Raw genomic sequence first — 14,988 nt, forward strand, 5'->3', positions numbered from 1 at the left:
CTTCTTCTTCCTCCTAAATGGAACTGAGGCAACCTCACTTGGGCCCTTTAGCTTGTTGACTTTTTTGAGTTCTGTGAATGGTATCATGGGTATTCTGTACATTTTTTGGGGGGCTAATATCCACTTATTAGTGGGAACATACCATGAATGTTCTTTTGAGTCTGAGTGACCTCACTTAGCATGATATTTTCTAGTTTTGCATGCAAAACTCAGGGTGTCTTCTTTCTTAATAGCTGAGTAGTATTCCATTGTGTAATTGAAACACATTTTCTGAATCCATTCTTTTTTTTTTTAATCCATTCTTCTGTTGTGGTACATCTGGGTTGTTTTAAGCTTCTGCCTATCACAAATAAAGCTGATATAAACATAGTGGAACATGTGCCCCTGTGGCATGGTGGGATGCCTTTTGGGTGTATTCCCAAGAGTGGTATTCCTGGATATTTAGGTAGGTCTATTTTCAATTTTCAGAGAAACCTCCAAATTGATTTCCAGAGTGATTTTACCAGTTTGCAATCCACCAGCAATGGAGTTTTCCTCTTTTTCCACATCCTTGACAGCATGTGTTGTCACCTGAGGTTTTGACCTTAGCCATTCTGACCGGTGTGAGGTGGAATCTCTGAGTCGTTTTGATTTGCCTTTCTCTGATCACTAAGTACTTTGAACATTTCTTTAGGTGTTTCTCAGCCATTCAAGATTCCAGTGATGTGAATTCTCAGCTTAGTTCTATGCCCCATTTTTGATTGGGTTGTTTGGTTTTTGTCGCTGAGCTTCTTGAGCTCTTTATGTATTTTGGGTATTAGTCGTCTATCAGATGTGGGGTTAGTGAAGTTGTTTTTTGTCGGTGCCCCATGCCTGCACCGACATGGTACTGAGAATCGGGCGAAAGCCTGCGGGATTAAACACACACACACACACACACACACACACACACACACACACACACACACACACACACACACACAGGTTATTCATGTCAAGCCAGAAGAGAAGAAGAGAGACTCCTGTAGCTTTATTCACCACTTATATACCCAAGTTCACCAGGTAGAAAATATCTGGGAAACCCTGGCTCGTGACTTCTCGGCTCATGACTTCGGTAACAAAAGACCAACTACGTGACTTGAATTAGGGAGAAATCCGAGAAGACCAGCCTAAATCTCAAGGACAAAGGCTGAGAAAACAAAAGGCAGGAGCGAATTGACCACCGCCCAGGTGTGGCCCAGGTGTGGCCCAGGTGTGTCAGTTCCACATGCATCAGCCGGGCTCAGCAGGGGTCAAACCTAGGAGGCTCTGACAGTTTCTCCTGATCCGTTGGATGCTGATTTGTATTGTAACTATGTCCTTCACCTTACAGAAGCTTTCTAGTTTCACGAGGTCCCATTTATCAATTCTCGATCTTAGATAATGAGCCATTGGAGTTCTGTTTAGGATCTTTCCCCCTGTGCCAATGAGTTCAAGGCTCTTCCCCACTTTCCCTTTATTGGCCTGGTCCTTTAAACTTATTTTTATTGGATATTTTGTGTATTTACATTACAAATGTTATTCCCTTTCTCCCCCTCTCCCATTTCCACTCTCCCTCCCTCTGCTTATATGAAGATGTTCCCTCTCTTACCCATCCACTCCCACCTCAACACCCTGGAATTCCTCTACACTGGGGAAATGAGCCTTCACAGAAACAAGGGCTTCTCCCATTGATGCCAGACAATGCCATCCTCTATTACAATATGCAGCTGGAGCCATGGGTCCCTCCATTTGTACTCATTGGTTGGTGGTTTGTTCCTTGTGAGCTCTGGAGGGTGGGATCTGGTTGGTTGATATTGTTGTTCTCCCTATGGGATTGCAAACACCTTCAGCTTCTTCAGTCCTTTCTCTAACTCTTCCATTGGGGTCCCAGTGCTCAGTTCAATGGTTAGCTGTTGTTGTAAAAATATAAAAATAAAACGGTAAAGTTCTGGTCTTTTACCCAGCTAGGTCCTACACCTCAGTGCCCCAGATATCTGCTAGATATCTTGGTAGAAACACAGCCCAGCCACACACTTTCTTACACTCAAACCCTCACATAAAAGAACACACAACACAATAATCTTAGATCCAATTGGTAAGATATAATTGCCCATTTAAACATACAAAGCCCAGTACCATCTATCCCTTGCACCTTTTATTTGCCAGGTCTCCAGCTTCTCCTTCTCCCACGATGACTCCTCGCTTCTCCCCTCTCTCCATCTCCTGTCTCCTCTAACTTTTCTCCCAACTCATCCTCTCTCAGTTCCCCATGGTGTCTTTAAACAGTCCCTTTCCCACTTTTTTCATTACTCACTCTCCCAACTATATCAACTCTTCCATGCTTTAGTTTCTCCTTCTCCCACAACGACTCCTAGTTTCTCTCCTCTCTCCATCTCCTGTCTCCTCTAACTTTTCTCAGTTCCCCATCGTGTGCTTAACCAGTCCCTTTCCCACCTATCTTCATTTCTTCTCTCCCCACTCTCTCAACTGTTCAATCCTTTTCCCCCTGCTCAGGTTCTACTGGCTCAACTGTCACCAACTGTCTTCTCTAACACTATTCTCTGAATCTAATCCCCCTCTCGCTCCTGACTCCTCCCTCTCCCCAAATCTAGCGCTCTTGCCTTTATTTTACAAATTCAAAGAGAACTCCAAGGCAAACCACAACAGTTAGCTGCAAGCATTCTCATTCATATATATATATATATATATATATATATATATATATATATATAATTCTCATTCATATATATATCATATCATATATATATATATCATATATATTCATATCATTAGAGAAAGGACTGAAGAAGCTGAAGGTGTTTGCAATCCCATAGGGAGGACAACAATATCAACCAACCAGATCCCACCCTCCAGAGCTCACAAGGAACAAACCACCAATCAATGATATATATATATATATGAGGCTCATGTCAGCAAGCACTTCTTGGCATCAGCAATAGTGACTGGGTTTGGTGGCTGCATATGGGATGGATCCCCAGGTGAGGCAGTCTTTGGATTACCTTTCCTTCAGTCTCTGCTATGTGCTTACCTCATGCAGTTTGCTATCCAGGCTGGTGTTGAGCCTTAGGGAAGACCCAGGATGCTGCTCCAAGGGTGGGAAAGCTGTCAGAGGCATGGGACAGCCTGAAAGGCTAGGAGGCCCCCTGGGTCCTGCGATGAGGCTGTAGCTGTTGGTTTTCCAGGCTCTTGGACACCCAGGAGGTGCTGGAAGTTGTATAAGAGCTGAGAAATGAATCTGGGCCCCTCAACTGGATCTGGCCCGGGGAGGTGGGTAGTTGGAAAACAAGGAGGAGGGAGGAGTTCAGGCTGATCATATGAGGAGAGTCCTTGACTTGACTGCAGACTTAGGCTTGGTTGCAGTCTTGCCTGGGTGTGCAGAGAGGACTTCTAAGAGAGACTACAGAACAGCTCTATAGGTGAAGGTCTTCTTCAAGGCTCCCCACTGCAGATCCCAATGAAAAAGGGCAGTCCATGGTTTTAAGGCATTTATTGTCATGGCAGAAAGTGGATCTGTAAAACCCAAGTTCAGCCTGAGATTAAATACCTTTTGCAGGGAGGAATATCTGGGAAAGAAAATTTATTGGCTAAGCCTCCAGGCCTCTATATACCTCATTAGCATGGAGATCTGTCTTGAGCCAACTTGACCACAAGTCACATTCTTGTCTATATGTGGGGGCTTGGGGTATTGCCCTTACATGACTGATGGCCACAAATCTATGGGGGGTACTGTGGCTAATGACAGGGCACTGGTGCCCTGGAGTAGGCAAAGCTCCTACCATCCCTTCAGGGACTCCTGGGCTTCTAACTTTACCTCAACTGGGGACCAGGCTACCTTTCATGGTCTCACAGAATGGTACTGGAACAAAAACAGACATGTAGACCAATGTGATAAAAGCAAAGTCTCAAATATGAATACATGCAACTTCAGCCAATTAATACTTGACAAAGATGACAAAAAAAAAAACTGGAGAAAAGAAAACATCTTCAATAAATGGTGCTGGGAAAACTGAATGTCTACATGCAGAAGAATGAAAATAGAGCCCTACCACTTTGCACAGGAACTAATTCCAAATGGATCAGAGACCTAAACTTGAAACCTAAAATACTGAAACTTCTAGGGAAAAAAGTCAGTAACCTAGATGATATAGGCCTAGGAAAGGACATTCTGAATACCTCTCCATATATCCAAGATTTAAGACCAACAACTGACAAACAGATCTTCATAAAGCTAGAAAGCTTCTGCATAACTGAGGAAACAGTCAACCAGGTGAATAAGAAGCCCATAGAATGGGCAAGAACATTGCCAACTATACATCTGACAGAAAATTCATATCCAGAGTATATAAAGTACATAGAAACAAGCAAAACAAACAAAAAAGATCTATTAAACAAATGAGCCCAAGACATACAGTTTTCAAAATAAGAAAAATATGTGCATTCATATTTGAGTCTTTGCTTTTATTCCATTGGTCTACACATCTGTTTTTGTTCCAGTGCCATTTCATTTTTATTGCCTTGCCTCTGTAATATATCCTAAGATGTAAAATGGTAATCTTACAGCATTGTTCCTTTTGTTCAGGATTGTTTTGCCTATCTGGGGTCTTTTGTAGTTACATATAGGTTTTAGGGAGATTTTCTATTTCTATGAAGAATAATATATGGATTTTGATAGTGATTGCTTTGAATCTGTAAATAGATTTGGGTTAAATGATCATTTTCACAACGTTAATTCGACCAGGCCATGAGTAAGGGCTGTCTTTTTATTTTTTATTATCTTTCTTCAGAACATTGATATTTTTATCACAGAGGTCCTTCTTTTCTATGGTTAGTTTTTTCCTAAATATTTTATTTTCTTTGAGGATATTGTGAATGTGAGTATGTCAATGATCTCCTATGTATATTTGTGCAGAGAAAAGCTACTGATTTGTTCAAGTTGATTCCATATATTGCCATGTTCCTGAATTTGTGTTTCTTTTTGAGTTTTTAAATAGAATATTAGGGATTTCTAATATATAGTATCATGCCATCTGAGAATGGCAATAGTTTGTTGACTTCTTTACCTATCTGTATCCATTTCACTTTCCTCCCCTTGCTTTATTGTTCCAACTAGTATTCAGAACACAATATTGAAAAGGAGTAAGAATAATAGAATTTCTGTCTCTTTCTTGACTTCAGTAGGATTGTTTCAAGTCTTTCTTCACTTGCAATGATGTTGGCTATGAGTTTCTAATATATAGCTTTTATATATTGAGCTATGTTCCTTCTAGCCATATATTCTATAGGAATTTAATCAGGAAGGCCTGTTGGACTTTCTCAGAGGGCCTTTCCACATTTCGTGATATGATCATGTCATTTTTTTTCCGTTAAGTTCATTTACATGATTTATTATATGAATCAACTTGTGAAGATTGAGCCATTCTATATTTTATGGATATGGCCAATGTGATAATGGTAGGTAATCGTTTTAATATATGTTTGTATCCTTTTTGTAAGTATTCTGAACATTTTGAGGTCTCTATTCATCAGGACAATGACATGGAGTTTTCGTGTGTGTGTGTGTGTGTGTGTGTGTGTGTAAGAGTATGTATGTGTGTATATGTGTGTGTGTGCATGTGTATGTCTGTGTGTGTGTAAGAGTGTGTACGTGTGTGTGTGTGTCTGTGTATGCATGTGTGTGTGTGTGTGTGTGTGTGTGTGTGTGGTGTCTTTACCAGGTTTAGGAATTAGAGTGACACTGGCTTTATAAAGGAGGGTTGGGAGTGCTCCTTTTGTTTTGGCAAAGACCAGCTTTGACATCTAGGCTAATCTCGGGTGGGAAATAGAGTAGGTAATTTGTCACTCAGTAGACTTTTCTCTGATGGAAAAAAAAAACTGATTCTCTGGGATTGGTGGAGGACTCCCTGGGGCCAGAGAAACTTTCTGGGGAGTAAATCTACAACCAACTTCACATTTATACATATATGAATATATAAATACACTTATACACTTTGGTTGTGTACAGCAAAGCTCCAACAACTTCATTTTTCTCTCAAAGCTTATATATGCCATTAAAATCATTCAAGACATACATAAGTTACAATATAGCTACATTCTGTTTTTCTTTAAGAAACAATTACAGTGAATATACATACTCAAGCAAAGCATGTTTCTCAATACCTTCACTTGATAAAATGTTCTATATATTATGGGTAAAAAAATTATGCCCAAGAACCCTAATATATTCATATCTAAGTAACGTGTTATCTATTAACAGAGTTTAAGTAGACAAGATAATTTTCTCAGCCAGTTTCTGACAGTTAATGGCAGGTTGCAATGTGCATTTACAATGAAAGAATCAAATATTTTATTATTTATCTTTAAAAGTAATCTTGCTTCCTGGTTGCTGCCGCCGCAGAGAGCCCGTGGGCAGCACCCCGAGAGCAAACTTGAGCCTCGGGACCACAGGTAAGACCAGCTTGTCTGCTGCAAGAGAGCTGCCTGGTGAGATCGGGACACACAGAGGCAGAGTTCATCTAGGACCAGGCACGTCCTGTGTTTGCCGGAGGTCCCACGCCCGCGGATCCCGGCCCGCAGCAGCTCTCTGCTCCCAGACCCCTTGGGAAAGAGGCCTCACCGCCTGGTCAAGTGGGCACTCCTGAGGCTGCAGAGCGGAAGAGACCACCAACACTGCCCACCCCTGCCCACATCCCTGGCCCAAGAGGAAACTGTATAAGGCCTCTGGGCTCCCGTGGGGGAGGGCCCAGGAGCGGCAGGACCCCTGCCTGAGACACCGCCGGAACCTGAAGGAAACAGACCAGATAAACAGTTCTCTGCACCCAAATCCCGTGGGAGGGAGAGCTAAACCTTCAGAGAGGCAGACAAGCCTGGGAAACCAGAAGAGACTGCTCTCTGTGCACACATCTCGGACGCCAGAGGAAAACACCAAAGGCCATCTGGAACCCTGGTGCACTGAAGCTCCCGGAAGGGGCGGCGCATATCTTCCTGGTTGCTGCCGCTGCAGAGAGCCCGTGGGCAGCACCCCACGAGCCAACTTGAGCCTCGGGACCACCGGTAAGACCAACTTTTCTGCTGCAAGAAAGCTGCCTGGTGAACTCAAGACACAGGCCCACAGGAACAGCTGAAGACCTGTAGAGAGGAAAAACTACACGCCCGAAAGCAGAACACTCTGTCCCCACTAACTGACTGAAAGAGAGGAAAACAGGTCTACAGCACTCCTGACACACAGGCTTATAGGACAGTCTAGCCACTGTCAGAAATAGCAGAACAAAGTAACACTAGAGATAATCTGATGGCGAGAGGCAAGCGCAGGAACCCAAGCAACAGAAACCAAGACTACATGGCATCATCGGAGCCCAATTCTCCCACCAAAACAAACATGGAATATCCAAACACACCAGAAAAGCAAGATCTAGTTTCAAAATCATATTTGATCATGATGCTGGAGGACTTCAAGAAAGACGTGAAGAACTCCCTTAGGGAAACACAGGAAAACATTAATAAACAAGTAGAAGCCTACAGAGAGGAATCGCAAAAATCCCTGAAAGAATTCCAGGAAAACACAATCAAACAGTTGAAGGAATTAAAAATGGAAATAGAAGCAATCAAGAAAGAACACATGGAAACAACCCTGGATATAGAAAACCAAAAGAAGAGACAAGGAGCTGTAGATACAAGCTTCACCAACAGAATACAAGAGATGGAAGAGAGAATCTCAGGAGCAGAAGATTCCATAGAAATCATTGACTCAACTGTCACAGATAATGTAAAGTGGAAAAAGCTACTGGTCCAAAACATACAGGAAATCCAGGACTCAATGAGAAGATCAAACCTAAGGATAATAGGTATAGAAGAGAGTGAAGACTCCCAGCTCAAAGGACCAGTAAATATCTTCAACAAAATCATAGAATAAAACTTCCCTAACATAAAAAAAGAGATACCCATAGGCATACAAGAAGTCTACAGAACTCCAAATAGATTGGACCAGAAAAGAAACACCTCCCGTCACATAATAGTCAAAACACCAAACGCACAAAATAAAGAAAGAATATTAAAAGCAGTAAGGGAAAAAGGTCAAGTAACATATAAAGGGAGACCTATCAGAATCACACCAGACTTCTCGCCAGAAACTATGAAGGCCAGAAGATCCTGGACTGATGTCATACAGACCCTAAGAGAACACAAATGCCAGCCCAGGTTACTGTATCCTGCAAAACTCTCAATTAACATAGATGGAGAAACCAAGATATTCCATGACAAAACCAAATTTACACAATATCTTTCTACAAATCCAGCACTACAAAGGATAATAAATGGTAAAGCCCAACATAAGGAGGCAAGCTATACCCTAGAAGAAGCAAGAAACTAATCGTCTTGGCAACAAAACAAAGAGAATGAAAGCACACAAACATAATCTCACATCCAAATAGGAATATAACGGGAAGCAATAATCACTATTCCTTAATATCTCTCAACATCAATGGCCTCAACTCCCCAATAAAAAGACATAGATTACCAAACTGGATACGCAACGAGGACCCTGCATTCTGCTGCCTACAGGAAACACGCCTCAGAGACAAAGACAGACATTACCTCAGAGTGAAAGGCTGGAAAACAATTTTCCAAGCAAATGGTCAGAAGAAGCAAGCTGGAGTAGCCATTCTAATATCAAATAAAATCAATTTTCAACTAAAAGTCATCAAAAAAGATAAGGAAGGACACTTCATATTCATGAAAGGAAAAATCCACCAAGATGAACTCTCAATCCTAAATATCTATGTCCCAAATACAAGGGCACCTACATACGTAAAAGAAACCTTACTAAAGCTCAGAACACACATTGCACCTCACACAATAATAGTGGGAGATTTCAACACCCCACTCTCATCAATGGACAGATCATGGAAACAGAAATTAAACAGAGATGTAGACAGACTAAGAGAAGTCATGAGCCAAATGGACTTAACGGATATTTATAGAACATTCTATCCTAAAGCAAAAGGATATACCTTCTTCTCAGCTCCTCATGGTACTTTCTCCAAAATTGACCATATAATTGGTCAAAAAACGGGCCTCAACAGGTACAGAAAGATAGAAATAATCCCATGCGGGCTATCGGACCACCATGGCCTAAAACTGGTCTTCAATAACAATCAAGGAAGAATGCCCACATATACTTGGAAATTGAACAATGCTCTACTCAATGATAACCTGGTCAAGGAAGAAATAAAGAAAGAAATTAAAAACTTTTTAGAATTTAATGAAAATAAAGGTACAACATACCCAAACTTATGGGACACAATGAAAGCTGTGCTAAGAGGAAAACTCATAGCCCTGAGTGTCTGCAGAAAGAAACAGGAAAGAGCATATGTCAGCAGCTTGACAGCACACCTAAAAGCTCTAGAACAAAAAGAAGCAAATACACCCAGGAGGAGTAGAAGGCAGGAAATAATCAAACTCAGAGCGGAAATCAACCAAGTAGAAACAAAAAGGACCATAGAAAGAATCAACAGAACCAAAAGTTGGTTCTTTGAGAAAATCAACAAGATAGATAAACCCTTAGCCAGACTAACGAGAGGACACAGAGAGTGCGTCCAAATTAACAAAATCAGAAATGAAAAGGGAGACATAACAACAGATTCAGAGGAAATTCAAAAAATCATCCGATCTTACTATAAAAACCTATATTCAACAAAACTTGAAAATCTTCAGGAAATGGACAATTTCCTAGACAGATACCAGGTACCGAAGTTAAATCAGGAACAGATAAACCAGTTAAACAACCCCATAACTCCTAAGGAAATAGAAGCAGTCATTAAAGGTCTCCCAACCAAAAAGAGCCCAGGTCCAGACGGGTTTAGTGCAGAATTCTATCAAACCTTCATAGAAGACCTCATACCAATATTATCCAAACTATTCCACAAAATTGAAACAGATGGATCACTACGGAATACCTTCTACGAAGCCACAATTACTCTTATACCTAAACCACACAAAGACACAACAAAGAAAGAGAACTTCAGACCAATTTCCCTTATGAATATCGACGCAAAAATACTCAACAAAATTCTGGCAAACCGAATCCAAGAGCACATCAAAACAGTCATCCACCATGACCAGGTAGGCTTCATCCCAGGCATGCAGGGATGGTTTAATATACGGAAAACCATCAACGTGATCCATTATATAAACAAACTGAAAGAACAAAACCACATGATCATTTCATTAGATGCTGAGAAAGCATTTGACAAAATTCAACACCCCTTCATGATAAAAGTCCTGGAAAGAATAGGAATTCAAGGCCCATACCTGAACATAGTAAAAGCCATATACAGCAAACCAGTTGCTAACATTAAACTAAATGGAGAGAAACTTGAAGCAATCCCACTAAAATCAGGGACTAGACAAGGCTGCCCACCCTCTCCCTACTTATTCAATATAGTTCTTGAAGTTCTAGCCAGAGCAATCAGACAACAAAAGGAGGTCAGGGGATACAGATCGGAAAAGAAGAAGTCAAAATATCACTATTTGCAGATGATATGATAGTATATTTAAGTGATCCCAAAAGTTCCACCAGAGAACTACTAAAGCTGATAGACAACTTCAGCAAAGTGGCTGGGTATAAAATTAACTCAAATAAATCAGTTGCCTTCCTCTATACAAAAGAGAAACAAGCCGAGAAAGAAATTAGGGAAACGACACCCTTCATAATAGACCCTAATAATATAAAGTACCTCGGTGTGACTTTAACAATGCAAGTAAAAGATCTGTACAATAAGAACTTCAAGACACTGAAAAAGGAAATTGAAGAAGACCTCAGAAGATGGAAAGATCTCCCACGCTCATGGATTGGCAGGATTAATATAGTAAAAATGGCCATTTTACCAAAAGCAATCTACAGATTCAATGCAATCCCCATCAAAATACCAATCCAATTCTTCAAAGAGTTAGACAGAACAATTTGCAAGTTCATCTGGAATAACAAAAAACCCAGGATAGCTAAAGCTATCCTCACAATAAAAGGACTTCAGGGGGAATCACTATCCCTGAACTCAAGCAGTATTACAGAGCAATAGTGATAAAAACTGCATGGTATTGGTACAGAGACAGACAGATAGACCAATGGAATAGAATTGAAGACCCAGAAATGAACCCACACACCTATGGTCACTTGATTTTTGACAAAGGAGCCAAAACCATCAAATGGAAAAAAGATAGCATTTTCAGCAAATGGTGCTGGTTCAACTGGAGGTCAACATGTAGAAGAATGCAGATCGATCCATGCTTATCACCCTGTACAAAGCTTAAGTCCAAGTGGATCAAGGACCTCCACATGAAACCAGACACACTCAAACTAATAGAAGAAAAACTAGGGAAGCATCTGGAACACATGGGCACTGGAAGAAATTTCCTAAACAAAACACCAATGGCTTATGCTCTAAGATCAAGAATCGACAAATGGGATCTCATAAAACTGCAAAGATTCTGTAAGGCAAAGGACACTTTGGTTAGGACAAAACGGCAACCAACAGATTGGGAAAAGATCTTTACCAATCCTACAACAGATAGAGGCCTTATATCCAAAATATACAAAGAACTCAAGAAGTTAGACCACAGGGAAACAAATAACCCTATTAAAAATGGGGTTCAGAGCTAAACAAAGAATTCACAGCTGAGGAATGCCAAATAGCTGAGAAACACCTAAAGAAATGTTCAACATCTTTAGTCATAAGGGAAATGCAAATCAAAACAACCCTGAGATTTCACCTCACACCAGTGAGAATGGCTATGATCAAAAACTCAGGGGACAACAGATGCTGGCGAGGATGTGGAGAAAGAGGAACACTCCTCCATTGTTGGTGGGATTGCAAACTGGTACAACCATTCTGGAAATCATTCTGGAGGATCCTCAGAAAATTGGACATTGAACTGCCTGAGGATCCAGCTATACCTCTCTTGGGCATATACCCAAAAGATGCCCCAACATATAAAAAAGACACGTGCTCCACTACGTTCATTGCAGCCTTATTTATAATAGCCAGAAGCTGGAAAGAACCCAGATGCCCTTCAACAGAGGAATGGATACAAAAAACGCGGTACATCTACACAATGGAATATTACTCAGCTATCCAGAACAATGACTTTATGAAATTCTTAGGCAAATGGTTGGAACTGGAAAACATCATCCTGAGTGAGCTAACCCAATCACAGAAAGACATACATGGTATGCACTCATTGATAAGTGGCTATTAGCCCAAATGCTTGAATTACCCTAGATGCCTAGAACAAATTAAACTCAAGACGGATGATCAAAATGTGAATGCTTCACTCCTTCTTTAAAAGGGGTAGAAGAATACCCTTGGCAGGGAAGAGAGAGTCAAAGATTAAAACAGAGACTGAAGGAACACCCATTCAGAGCCTGCCCCACATGTGGCCCATACATATACAGCAACCCAATTAGACAAGATGGATGAAGCAAAGAAGTGCAGACCAACAGGAGCCGGATGTAGATCGCTCCTGAGAGACACAGCCAGAATACAGCAAATACAGAGGCGAATGCCAGCAGCAAACCACTGAACTGAGAACAGGATTCCCATTGAAGGGTTCAGAGAAAGAACTGGAAGATCTTGAAGGGGCTCGAGACCCCATATGTACAACAATGCTAAGCAACCAGAGCTTCCAGGGACTAAGCCACTACCTAAAGACTATACATGGACTGACCCTGGACTCTGACCTCATAGGTAGCAATGAATATCCTAGTAAGAGCACCAGTGGAAGGAGAACCCTGGGTCCTGCTAAGACTGAACACCCAGTGAACTAGACTGGTGGGGGGAGGGCGGCAATGGGGGGAGGGTCGGGAGGGGAACACCCATAAGGAAGGGGAGGGGGGAGGGGCATGTTTGCCCGGATACCGGGAAAGGGAATAACACTCGAAATGTATATAAGAAATACTCAAGTTAATAAATAAAAAAAAAGTAATCTTATAAAAATTTTAAAAGAATCATTAGTCTAAACTTTTATATATATATTAAAAAAAACCCAGTAATTTTGAGTTCCTTATACCAAAATCCCATGGGGAAGAGAGTGGACCACCCAGGAGTGCAGACATCCTGAGGCTGTAGGACAGAGTGCCACCTCTGCACACCTCAGCCCACATCCGTGGTCCAAGGGGAAATTACGAGGTGCCTCTAGACACAGGGATATAGGAACAGATAGCTGCCAGTACCCACAGTTCTGGTCTGCACCCAGGACCAAACTGAATCAAACAAACAGCTCCCTGCCCCCAAATCCCATGGGGAAGAGAGCTGAACCTGCAGAAGTGTGGATACTCCTGAGGCGTCAGAGAAGAATACCCTCTGCCCACAGTCCAGACCCAAGAGAGAACTGCATAGTGCCAACTGTGCCCAACGGGTGCAAAGACCTACACAAGCAATCAGGGGGAGGACCCTTTGATGCCTGCCCGCACCTAGAGCTGGAAGACAGTCTCCAGGAGTGCCAACACACCTGAAATCAGAGCACCTGTTCTCAGGAAAGACTGAAAGAAAACAGGAAAACAGTTCTACAGGAGTGCTGACACAGAAGCCTACAGCAGGGTCAAGTCACTGTCAGAAACAGCAAGACAAGCAAACACAAGAGACAACCCAATGGGTAGAGGCAAGTGCAGGAACCTAGACAACAGAAACCAAGGCTACTTGGTACCATCAGAAGCCAATTCTCCCACCAAAGAAAATACTGGATATCCAAACTCACCAGAAAAGCAAGATTTAGATTTAAAATCACATTTTCTGATAATGATGTAAGACTTTCAGAAAAACATAAAGAACTTCCTTAGAGAAATGCAGGAAAACCCAAGTAAACAAATAGAAGCCCTTAAAGAGGAAACACAAAAATCCCTGAAAGAATTACAGAGAAACACAACCAAACAGGTGAAGGAATTGAAAATGGAAATAGAAACAATGAAGAAAGCACAAAGGGAGACAACCCTGGATATAGAAAACCAAAAGAAGAGACAAGGAACCATAGATACGAGTATCACCAACAGAATACAAGAGATAGAAGAGAGAATCTCAGGGGCAGAAGACACAATAGAAAACACTGACACAAAGATAATGTAAAACGCAAAAAGGTCCTAGCCCAAAACACATAGGAAATCTAGGACACAATGAGAAGATCAAACCTAAGGATAATAGGTATAGAAGAAAGTGAAGACTCCCAACTTAAAGGGCCAGTAAATATATTCAACAGATTATAGAAGAAAACTTCCCTAGCCTAAAGAAAGAGATGCCCATAAATATACAAGAAGCCTATAGAACTCCAAATAGATTGAACCAGAAGAGAAATTCGTCCTGTCACAAAATAGTTAAAACACCAAATGCACAAAACAAAGAAAGAATATAAAAAGCAGTAAGGGAAAAAGGTCAAGTAACATATAAAGGCAGACCAGAATTACACCAGACTTCTCACCAGAGACTAGAAGCCAGAAGATCCTGGACAAATGTCATACAGACCCTAAGAGAACACAAATGCCAGCCCAAGTTACTGTATCCAGCAAAACTTTCAATTAACATAGATGGAGAAACCAAGATATTCCATGACAAAACCAAATTTACGCAGTATCTTTCTACAAATCCAGCCCTTCATAAGATAATAGATGGGAAACTCCAACACAAGGAGAGAAACTACACTGTACAGAAAGCAAGAATATAATTTCCTTGCAATGAAACTAAAAGAGAGACAAACAAACATAGTTCCAACTCTAACAACTAAAATAACAAGAAGTGACAATTACTATTCCTGAATATCTCTCAACATCAACGGTCTCAATTCCCCAATAAAAAGGCATAGACTAAGAGACTGGATATGTAAAGAGGACCCAGCATTTTGCTACCTACAGGAAACACACCTCAGAGACAAAGACAGACACTACCTCAGAGTTAATGGCTGGAAAACAACTTTCCAAGCAAATGGCTT

General features: G+C 41.2%; 1 long non-coding RNA gene across 1 annotated transcript; it reads right to left on the minus strand.

Annotated features, from left to right (window-relative positions):
• Nucleotides 1–992: 992 nt before the first annotated feature.
• Nucleotides 993–2,590, minus strand: LOC134484918 (uncharacterized). Its single transcript, XR_010062728.1, has 2 exons — nt 2,153–2,590; nt 993–1,910 (listed from the first exon to the last, which is right to left on the minus strand). It is a non-coding gene; the product is annotated as an uncharacterized LOC134484918 (long non-coding RNA).
• Between the last annotated feature and the right edge of the window lie 12,398 nt (nt 2,591–14,988).

The sequence above is a fragment of the Rattus norvegicus genome, chromosome 1 (assembly GCF_036323735.1).
Source record: "Rattus norvegicus strain BN/NHsdMcwi chromosome 1, GRCr8, whole genome shotgun sequence".
NCBI classification, from domain to species: Eukaryota; Metazoa; Chordata; class Mammalia; order Rodentia; family Muridae; genus Rattus; species Rattus norvegicus.